Raw genomic sequence first — 10,272 nt, 5'->3', positions numbered from 1 at the left:
TTTTTGTCTGGGTCTGGAGGTGTTGTGACCTGTGCTAAAGATAGAGAGGGTACTCTGAACTGGGAATTTTATCTGGCTGGGAGGGTGGATTACTTTTAATGAATTGTATTTAAATAAAATCTGCTTTTGGTAATTTATTTGTGGTGATTGTCCTCTGACTCGACACCGGACCATACCGGATTAACAAAGGTGGTGGCAGCATTCTTTATTCATAAACATTTATTACACTGGTGGCAGCGGTGGGATAGATTGACAAAAAAAAAAAAAAATGTCTGATGATGAGGGCAATGCACCCGTAAGGGTAGCAAATGATGGTGCTGTAGTCCCTGACATGGGTGCCCGCCAGAACGGTGCCATTCCTCGCCCAGTGTTTATGCCCGAGGTTTACACTGGCATGGGGCGGGAATGGTCCGACTGGATTGAACAGTTTGAATTGGCCTCCACTGTAAATGGTTGGAATGAGGCTGTTAAATTGCAATTTCTAGCATTGTTGCTCTCTGGACGTGCCCGTGAAATGTATAACGGACTTTCCAGTGTAGCTAAATCCAACTATGCTACCTTGAAGGTAGCCATGACCAGAGCTTTAGAGCCATGTTGCAGTGACGAGTGGAGTAGGGTGGCCTTTTCTGATAGAAGGAGGTTGCCCAATGAGACTGCCCAAGAGTTTGGGAATGCCCTGCGTAGGTTAGTTGTTAAAGCTTACCCATCTTTAGAGGATAATACTCGTGACATGTTGGCTCGAGATCAATTTGTGTCTTATTTTGCCTCAGGAGATTTTCGTGTTAGCCTTCGGGCCGCAAAACCAAAGACATTAGAGGCTGCAGTCCATTTGGCTACTGAAATGGAGCTTCTTCGAAAACTGGAGCAGACTCACATTACACCTGATGCTCGTGTGAGGGAAGTTACTGAGGGTAAAAGCAGAACTGATGAGCGGTTAGACACCTTGATGGGAGTGGTAGAAGGGCTTTGCCAGGAAATAAAAACAATCCAGTCATCAGTCCAGGTCTTACACAGGGCCTCTAAGGCCCCTGTCCCAAGCTTTCCATCTAATACCTCGGGGGGGTCTAATATTGGGTTGGGGGCTTTCACAAATAAACCTTTAGGCCGTGGGGCTCCAAAGCAGTCCAAGGTGTGTTGGGAATGTGGGTGCGACCGACATCTGCGCCGTGATTGCCCCTATGCTCAGGGAAACTAAAGGGGGCGGGTACAGAGGGCCAAACTGCCCGCCCCCTTGCTCAGACTGTGGCCTCTAATAACAGAAAGGGTAGCCATGTTACTGCTCAAGTAGGGGGAGTTGAGTCTCTGGTGTTGGTAGACAGCGGAGCTGATCGATCTATAATCCCTAAACAGTTGTGGCTAGATTTTACAAAGGGTGGATGTAAATTGTCTGAGTACCAAGGCAATGTCTCTGCGGTTAATGGGGAGGTGATGCATATTTTGGGGATGTGGCAGACTGTTTGCAAATTTGATTCCCTTGCCTTGGTTGTTGACTTTTTGGTGGCTGATGTTCCCTCCTGTGATGTCTTATTAGGTTTTGACTTCCTGTCTAAGTATGGGGCCAAGATTGATTACAAAGACCGGGCTTTCTGCCTAATGGGGAAGACCCTTCCACTGCTGGTCCCTGATGGCCCTGGTAGGCCCCGTATGGTTGTCATAAAATCTGATACGATGGTCCCATCCCGAAGTGAAGCAATACTGCCTGGTATGGTCCTGAACCCATTCAACGGTTGTGAGGAAGGTATGTTGGAGCCATCTGCATCATTGTCTAATCACTGTGATATTTTAGTGGCCCGGGTTGTGTGTCAGGTAGATAAAGGTGTTGTCCCAGTTCGAGTGATCAATGTTACGGATGATGAATTGATGTTGAAGGCTGGCATGAGTGTTGGTACACTTCACACAGGTATTGAAGTGGGAGGGGCTATGGAGGAAGTTAAAACAAATATGAAGGGGGGCTCTGGGAAAACCTGGTCTGTAGATGCTCTGGTGGATCAGTTGGGGCTAGATAAAAAGGGGCTGGGGGTCATTGAACAGCGAGCAATTTGTGAGTTATTGTCTAGACATCTGTCTGTGTTCAGCACAGGTGACATGGATTTAGGAAGGACCCGGCTTGCTAGACATTGCATCGATACTGGGGATGCTAAGCCTCTTAAGATGCATCCACGTCGTGTTCCACTTCACTTGCAGGACGAGTGTGCTGAGCAAATAAAGCAGATGCAGGCAGGTGGTGTAATACAACCTTCTTGTAGCCCTTGGGCTGCACCGGTGGTCCTCGTTAGGAAGCGGGATGGGGGGCTTCGCTTCTGCGTTGATTACCGGAGGCTCAATGATGTAACAAAGAAGGATGCCTACCCCCTCCCCAGGATTGATGATGCCTTAGACAGTCTATACAAGGCTAGCTGGTTTTCGACTCTAGACCTCGCCAGTGGCTATTGGCAACTTGAAATTGACCCCAAGGATAGACCGAAGACTGCCTTTATCACTCGCCAAGGCTTATTTGAGTTCAATGTGTTAAGCTTTGGATTATGTAATGCTCCCAGCACATTTCAACGATTAATGGATGTAGTGCTTGCCGATTTACAGTGGACAACATGTCTGGTTTATCTTGATGACATAATCGTATTCGGCCGTACATTTGCAGAACATTTGTCGCGTCTGGATGAAGTGTTGCTTAAGCTACACCGAGCTAATCTGAAGGTTAAGCCTTCAAAATGCCATTTGTTCTCAAAAGAAGTGCAGTACCTTGGCCATATTATCTCAGCCGAAGGAGTCAGAGCAGACCCAGCTAAAGTCCAGGCAGTAAAAGAATGGCCTATCCCTACCAATCAGACAGAGGTGAGGAGCTTTGTTGGGTTGGCGTCCTACTATCGGCGCTTTATTAAAGGATTTGCCGAAATCGCACGGCCTCTTCATCAGTTAACAGAGAAGGGTAGGCGTTTTAAATGGTCTGGAGCATGCCAGAAGTCTTTTGAGCACCTGAAAGCCCAATTAATATCCGCTCCAGTATTAGCTTACCCTGATCCCTCACGCCCATTTCTATTAGATACTGATGCCAGCGATGTTGGCATTGGGGCGGTCTTGTCACAGGAGGCTGGTGGTGTTGAGTATGTGGTAGCCTATGCAAGCAGAGCCCTAACGAAGCAGGAAAGGAAGTATGCCACCACGAAGAAGGAACTACTGAGTATGGTAACATTCACCAAATATTTTAAGCATTATTTGCTTGGTAAAGAATTCATCTTACGTACAGACCATAATTCTCTCAGGTGGCTCCATAACTTTCAGGGTTTGGAGGGACAGCTTGCTAGGTGGGTAGAACAATTAGCTAGTTTCCAATACAAGATCATCCATAGGCCAGGGAAGTTGCATACGAATGCAGATGCCCTGTCCAGGCTACCGGCTTTTGGTTGTAATGACTCAAGATCAAGTGAGGAGAACATTAGCCCAGCCATGAAATTCCTCCCAGCTCCTAATGTGTGTGTTGTACAAGAGGGGGGTGGCAGGGAAGTGACGCAGAGGTGTGCTGACGAGATGGTGAAGGCCCAAACAGAGGACCCAGAGTTACGGCTCTTGATAGATCTGAAAAAGAAGGGACTGGACCTCCCCAATGATGTAGCGCTGCAAAAGTATGCCCCTGTGTGGTTGCAACTGCAATTGAGGGATTCTCGCTTGGTCCGGTTACCTCCTGCTAATTCAGATGCAGCAGCCCAAGTGCAGATTGTCCTTCCCCAGGTTCTGGTCCCTCAAGTTTTGTCTCAGCTGCATAATTCCCCTACTGCTGGCCATTTAGGAGTACAAAAATTACAGGGTAAAGTGAAGGACCGCTTTTACTGGCCTGGGTGGTTTAATGATGTAAAGCAGTGGTGTAGACAATGCATAGATTGTGCCTCTCGGAAAACACAGGGTCGCACCCCATGTGCCCCCCTCCAAACAGTAAATGCATCCAGACCATATGAAAGGGTGGCACTTGACATCTTGGGGCCCTTGCCTGAAACTGTCAATAAGAACAAGTATATTCTAGTCATTGGAGATTATTTTTCTAAATGGACAGAAGCATTTCCTCTGCCCAACCAGGAGGCCTGTACTCTTGCTAGGGTGGTGGTGGAGGAGTGGGTTTGCAGGTTTGGGGCCCCCCGAACTATCCATTCAGACCAGGGCAGGTCTTTTGAGTCCACTTTGTTTAAGGACGTATGCCGGTTGTTGAATATTAACAAGACAAGAACCTCCCCTTACCATCCCCAATCAGATGGCCTTATCGAACGATTTAATCGTACATTGCTCGCAATGTTGTCATTTTTTGTGGAAGAAAATCAGACCAATTGGGATATGTTACTGCCATATGTGATGATGGCATATCGCAGTAGCGTACATGCCAGTACAGGTTTTAGTCCCCACAGAGTGTTGTTTGGACGGGAGATGGTTTTGCCAGTGGACATTATGTTGGATGTGGATGTTGTAGGGCCATTTTGCTCCACTAGGGAGTATGTGAGTAATTTGGCTGAAACCTTATCTTCTGTAACAGAGGCTGTGAAGCGGCATCAGGCCAAGGCTTCCTGTCAACAGAAGGCCAATTTTGATCTAAGGGCCAACTTCCAATATTATTCTGAGGGGGAGTTAGTGTGGGTGTTGAATAAAGCAAGAAAGAGAGGATTGTGTCCCAAGCTGCAGAGGCGTTTTAAGGGGCCTTATAAAATCATGGAGAGGGTTACAGAAGTCCTGTACCGGGTAGTGCCAATTGGTGGGGGCTCAGACACAGTGATACACTTTAACCGCCTTAAACCCTATTTGTCTCCTTGTCCAGAATCCCCATCAACACCAGATGACTCTGTATCGGGCCGCCCAATGCTGCCAGGGCGGGTCTCACCTTGTGACCGAGCTGATGAGAATGTGGCAGAGGTCCCCCACCAGGGGAAGTCCCAACGGGCTCCATCTGAGGGTGCTGGTGTTTCTGCTGAAGCTACAGGAGGCAAGGGGGACCAGCAAGCGGTGGACGCCGTACCAGATCGCAACCCAGGGGTTGCGGACGTGGTACTGCCATTGGAGAGCTGTACTGGGACAATGGATGCTGGTGTTGCCCAGGAGAGTCTGCAAGGTCTTCAATTGCCCCATCTAGTGGGGCCCAATGGTCATCATGAGCTGGCACAGGGGGCACGTTCCCGGCGGGAGAGGAAAGCACCTGTGTGGTCAACGGACTACGATTGCAGTTACTGACTCGCGGACGAGTCTCTTCCTCTAGGGGAGGGGAGAGTGTGATGAGGAACGGAAATGATGGACTGAACGATCAGCCGGATTGAGTGAATGATTGACTGATTACATTTGGATTTACGTAATTATGTTCACCTGTGCATGAGGGCATAAAGTGAGGTGCGAAGTGCTCGATCGACGAATGGAGAGAGACTGTTTGCGGCTGGCACTCGGGGGGGAGGGTGCTGTTCGCAACTTCTAGTGTGGCCGGCAGTGAAGACAGTTAAATAGGGGAGCAAACAATTACTATGTCAGGAGGGGGAGGCTGAATACTCCCTTGAGACAGAGAGGGCCTCGGGGGTAGCGAGTGCCAAAAGACTGTTCGAGCACGCTGCATCTTCGTCGTCTCCTCTGTTTGGATTATTCCCTGGCTGACTCCGGCGGCAGATACCAAGTTAGCCCCGACGGGGGGGTCTTGTCGCGTGACGGGGAAGTCCGCTATTTTTATACTCTTGCTTAAATGTTTGTGTGTGTGTCTTGTCAATTGTCTATGTCTTAGATTATGTCTATTTGTGTTTGATGTTTAATCTTAATGAAGCCTGTAGCCAGTGAGTTTCACCAGAGAGGAAGGCCCACTTTTGACTTGTACAGTTTCACCCCTGTCTCCCTAGTTGGTTTGATCTTGCTTGAGTGTGAAGCGGTCCTTTTTGTGCAGTGCCTTTATGGGGTGTAGTGTATAGCGTGCGTGTGTGTGAGTGCTGACGCCTTTATTCACCTGCAGTGTTTTTGTCTGGGTCTGGAGGTGTTGTGACCTGTGCTAAAGATAGAGAGGGTACTCTGAACTGGGAATTTTATCTGGCTGGGAGGGTGGATTACTTTTAATGAATTGTATTTAAATAAAATCTGCTTTTGGTAATTTATTTGTGGTGATTGTCCTCTGACTCGACACCGGACCATACCGGATTAACAAAGGTGGTGGCAGCATTCTTTATTCATAAACATTTATTACAATATTTACACAATTTTTTCAACAACTATTTTTACAATGGTCTTATTTGGAATGGTCTTTGAAGCCACCGTCTTGCTTCCAGTTAGAAAAGCCTGATTCTGATTTAAAGACTGACGATGGGTCATTTGAAAGCGAAAATTACCGAAGGGGTAGCAAAACACTAAAGATGGAATATTCCTACCATTTGAAGTCTTTGTATCAGAAGTAATTGAGTGGCCTCTTCCTATTTCTGTGCTGCATCTTGCAGAATACCAGTTTAGGAGAGATTGCACAGAACCATCTGCTCTAGAATGGGAAATGTCTGAAGAGAAGATAATGAAACAAGTTTGAGTAACTTAATTGTTATTAACTTTCATAACCCACTGTCAACCTGGCGTTTCTAAAATGAATGACAAAATATGCTCACTGTAGTGGCAATAGGAAATAGCATCATACCATTAGGAGCAGCTATGCTTGGTGACTGGTGGTTCTGAAGACTGTGGGTTGAAGTCACCAGCTCCTGCGCCATCCCAGTCTGTAGGTGAAACACAAATGTGTGTTTCACACAATCCATGCTTGTATTCAGCATGTCGTCTGGCAACTGTAAAACCAGTTATTATTATTTTAAATCATATAAAGCTTGAGTGAGTAGAACATTTAACCAATTTATCTCAATAAGACTCTCCTTGTCCTAACACTTTGAGACAGAATTCATGCGAAGCCCATGAATCAAATAAACTCAGTGGTTAATAACTTTGCAATGATAGCTCACATTAACTACAAAAACGTAGCGTTAGCTATTAGGCATGTATTCTCATGTTCATGTTAGCAGCTGCCAAACTTTTTCCTCAAGGAAAAAAAAATCGAACGTTATTTACATTTGGTAAGGCGCACTAGCGCATGTAATATTATTCATTTCGGACCCCAAACAAACAGGATGTCCATTTCTCTGCATTTCATATAACACCATTACCTTTCCATACATGAAATCTATCAGCATGCTAACAAACAATCAAACCTCAACTCAAGTAACCTAACGTTAATTTAATGTTAACAGTTCACTGACAAAGTCAGTTAACAGTTCACTGCAAGCTTGCTGCTGCTTCGTAATTTAATTGACAAACTTAACATATTGTGACAGCAACAAATAAACGTCCCTTTCACATAATGATGATAACCAACATAGAGATTTGTGACTCACCAAGAAACTTCTGTGGAGGATGAAACGCTGCCATCGGTTCTTCACGTTAGAATTCTAGCTGATACTTTCGTTAGCCAAATGTATTGGTTCTTCACGTTAGCTGATACTTCCGTGAGCCAAATGTATCGTTTCTTCACATTAGCAGAGACATTTCTGGTTAGCCAAATGTATTGTTTCTTTTACAGTTCACTGTTTGCTTTAGCTTTCAAGCTTCATAGGTGCATTACTGCCACCAGTTGTTTGGGAATGGAATTGCATCTCTGATCGTCGTTCTCACCAAGTTTGACACTTATTGATGATTGACGGTACAGGGGCCAGTCAGGGGCCAATGAGATTTCAGATGGGGCCCGGGCCCCTGTGGCCCCGCCCCTAGAACCGCCCCTGCTATCTGGCCTACTAATTAATGCCTATTGTACTTTATTTTTTGCAAAAAGAAAGAAATCCTTGATAAAATAACAAGTCATTCACATTATAGGCTACTTTACGCACTGTCATGTCAGGGTGACACTATGACAAGCCTGTTCTGAAGACTCCCATTCATTTTGACTGCATGGGACGAGATCTCATGCAGTATGACATCTTCAAGCCACCAACTTTTAAACGGTCTACTCATTCAACTTTTAAACGGTCTACTTTTAAACTATCAACTTTTATTAAGCTATGCAACCACCATGTCTATCCTAGCATCACCGTAGTAACCATCTCTGTATTATCTATTTTAACTATACATGATATTTTACATCACAACTTTTGCATTTTCATGCACTGGTAATTCCTTGGAATTGCATTTCTAGTTCTTCTTGTTCTCCTCCATCCCCTCCCTTTGAACTCAGCTCAGAGTGTAAGAAAGAAATCTAAGAGATCCCAAGTGTGTAAACCACTCTCTAGATGCATATGCCAAGGTTAATAACTCAAATTAGCCTCCCTCATATCCTCCCCGAAGCAAGCCGTATACATCATTCCTGTCCACACGGGACGCCACAGCACACTGCTCAATATTTCTCATGTTCGTAATTCATAAAAGACTTCAGAGAGTCACACTGTGATTATTGTTGACCTTTTCTGACTTCGCTTTGATCATAACACAGAATTAATGACAGTCACAAGGGAATGCTGGAGAGGAACAGAATAATCAGAATCATAAAAGACACAACAGCTCTTTGGATCCTTGGCATGCCACGGGCAACATAAAACGTTAGTTTTTGTGTGTTGTACCCAGTAGCTGGGTTGAGATCTATGACTACGCACCTTGTCCTTGGTGGCTTGAAGATGTCATACTACCCATTTAATTGGCCGACTGCAGTATCTCTGCTGCCTTACCAGCCTTGTGATATAGTGGCAAGAGGCTTCACATGCCATCTGAATTTGACCTTCACTCAAAGTACAGACAGTGCATTCTCAAAGAAATACTTACATCAGTTCTATATAAAATTAATATATTTGTTTTATTAGATACATATTAGGTATTAACAGTGCATAATAAGCAGTTAACAATTCATTACTAACAGTTAGTGAACTGTTGTTATCCTTTAATAACATTAACTAACTGTTAACATGCAGCTTGTAAGTGTTAATAAGCAGCCTTTTAAGTTACTTACAAGCATATTTGTTAACAGTTGTAAGTGTTAACAAGCAGCTTGCTAATGCTTGTTAATGGTGTATAAGACAAAGAGGTGGATAACTAATACGCTTATAAGACCTTTCTTACCTATTTGTAGTACATTTTGCAGCCCCCCAATCTAAAGCGAGGACCATGTAGCCTATAGTTCCACAAGCCCAACCTCCTATCTCTCTATATAATGTATCTATCTATCTAGCTTGGTTTAGCTGTGAGAAATGCACCTTCAAAATTGTTGCAATGAGCAGGAATCGAACCCCGGTCTCCCACGTCAAAGAGTGCATCGCTACTTGTTTAGCTACACTATTGTTCCTAATTAGCTGATAAAAATGTTTATTTTGATTCTATATTCCGATGTTCTATATCATACTAGCTATGCTTTTTACAAATATGTTTCTGATGGAAAATTGGTGTTTCATTTCCTTAATCTTTGTTCAGTGAACGCATAAAACAGTTTGTCAGTTTGTCAGCAGTCTAAAGATATGCCAGCTTTGTATATAGTTTGGTTATCTAGCAACCGAGGCTTAAAGACGATAAGTGGGTGCATTCAAAGCTCTGGTTCAAAGTTGCAAACATAGGCGAACGTTCGTGATCGATTTGAAACGTGTTTCAGTTTGCCTTGAACAGAGGCGAACATTCGTGGTCTGTTTCTGCATTAACTAAACACCACTTTTCCATCAGAAACATATTTGTAAAAAGCATAGCACTTCGGAATATAGAATCAACATAAACAATTTCATCAGCTGTATGAGAAAAGTAGTGTAGCTCAAGAAGTAGCGATGCACTCTCTGATGCAGGAGACCGGGGTTCGATTTCTTCTCACAGCAGCAATTTTGAAGATGCATTTCTCACAGCTAAACCAAGCTAGATGGAGAGATACAGTAGAGAGATAGAAGGTTGGGCTTGTGGAACTATAGGCTACATGGTCCTCGCTTTAGATTGGGGGGCTGCAAAATTTACTACAAATAGGTAAGAAAGGTCTTATAAGCGTATTAGTTATCCACCTCTTTGTCTTATACACCATTAACAAGCTGCTTGTTAACACTTACAACTGTTAACAAATATGCTTGTAAGTAACTTATAAGGCTGCTTATAACACTTACAAGCTGCATGTTAACAGTTAGTTAATGTTATTAAAGGATAACAACTAGTGATGTAGTACTCGAGACCGGTCTCGAGACCAATTTCTGCTTTCTCGGTCTCGTCTCGAACTCGTTCCTTCAAAGACTCGGTCTTGACTCGGTCTCGGACCACAGTGGGAGGAGAAAGACTCGTAATTTCAGACCG

General features: G+C 44.5%; 1 long non-coding RNA gene across 1 annotated transcript; it reads right to left on the bottom strand.

The window, feature by feature from the left end:
- Positions 1-6,449: 6,449 nt before the first annotated feature.
- Positions 6,450-7,635, bottom strand: LOC143124833 (uncharacterized). The gene is made up of 3 exons (XR_012987105.1): positions 7,368-7,635; positions 6,623-6,701; positions 6,450-6,488 (listed from the first exon to the last, which is right to left on the bottom strand). It is a non-coding gene; the product is annotated as an uncharacterized LOC143124833 (long non-coding RNA).
- Between the last annotated feature and the right edge of the window lie 2,637 nt (positions 7,636-10,272).

This window comes from Alosa pseudoharengus, unplaced genomic scaffold, assembly GCF_046254945.1.
Source record: "Alosa pseudoharengus isolate Yale_2024_CS ecotype anadromous, Long Island Sound unplaced genomic scaffold, YU_APseudo_1.1 YU_APseudo_1.1_scf_15, whole genome shotgun sequence".
NCBI classification, from domain to species: Eukaryota; Metazoa; Chordata; class Actinopteri; order Clupeiformes; family Clupeidae; genus Alosa; species Alosa pseudoharengus.
This window is presented reverse-complemented; position numbering and strand designations above follow the sequence as displayed.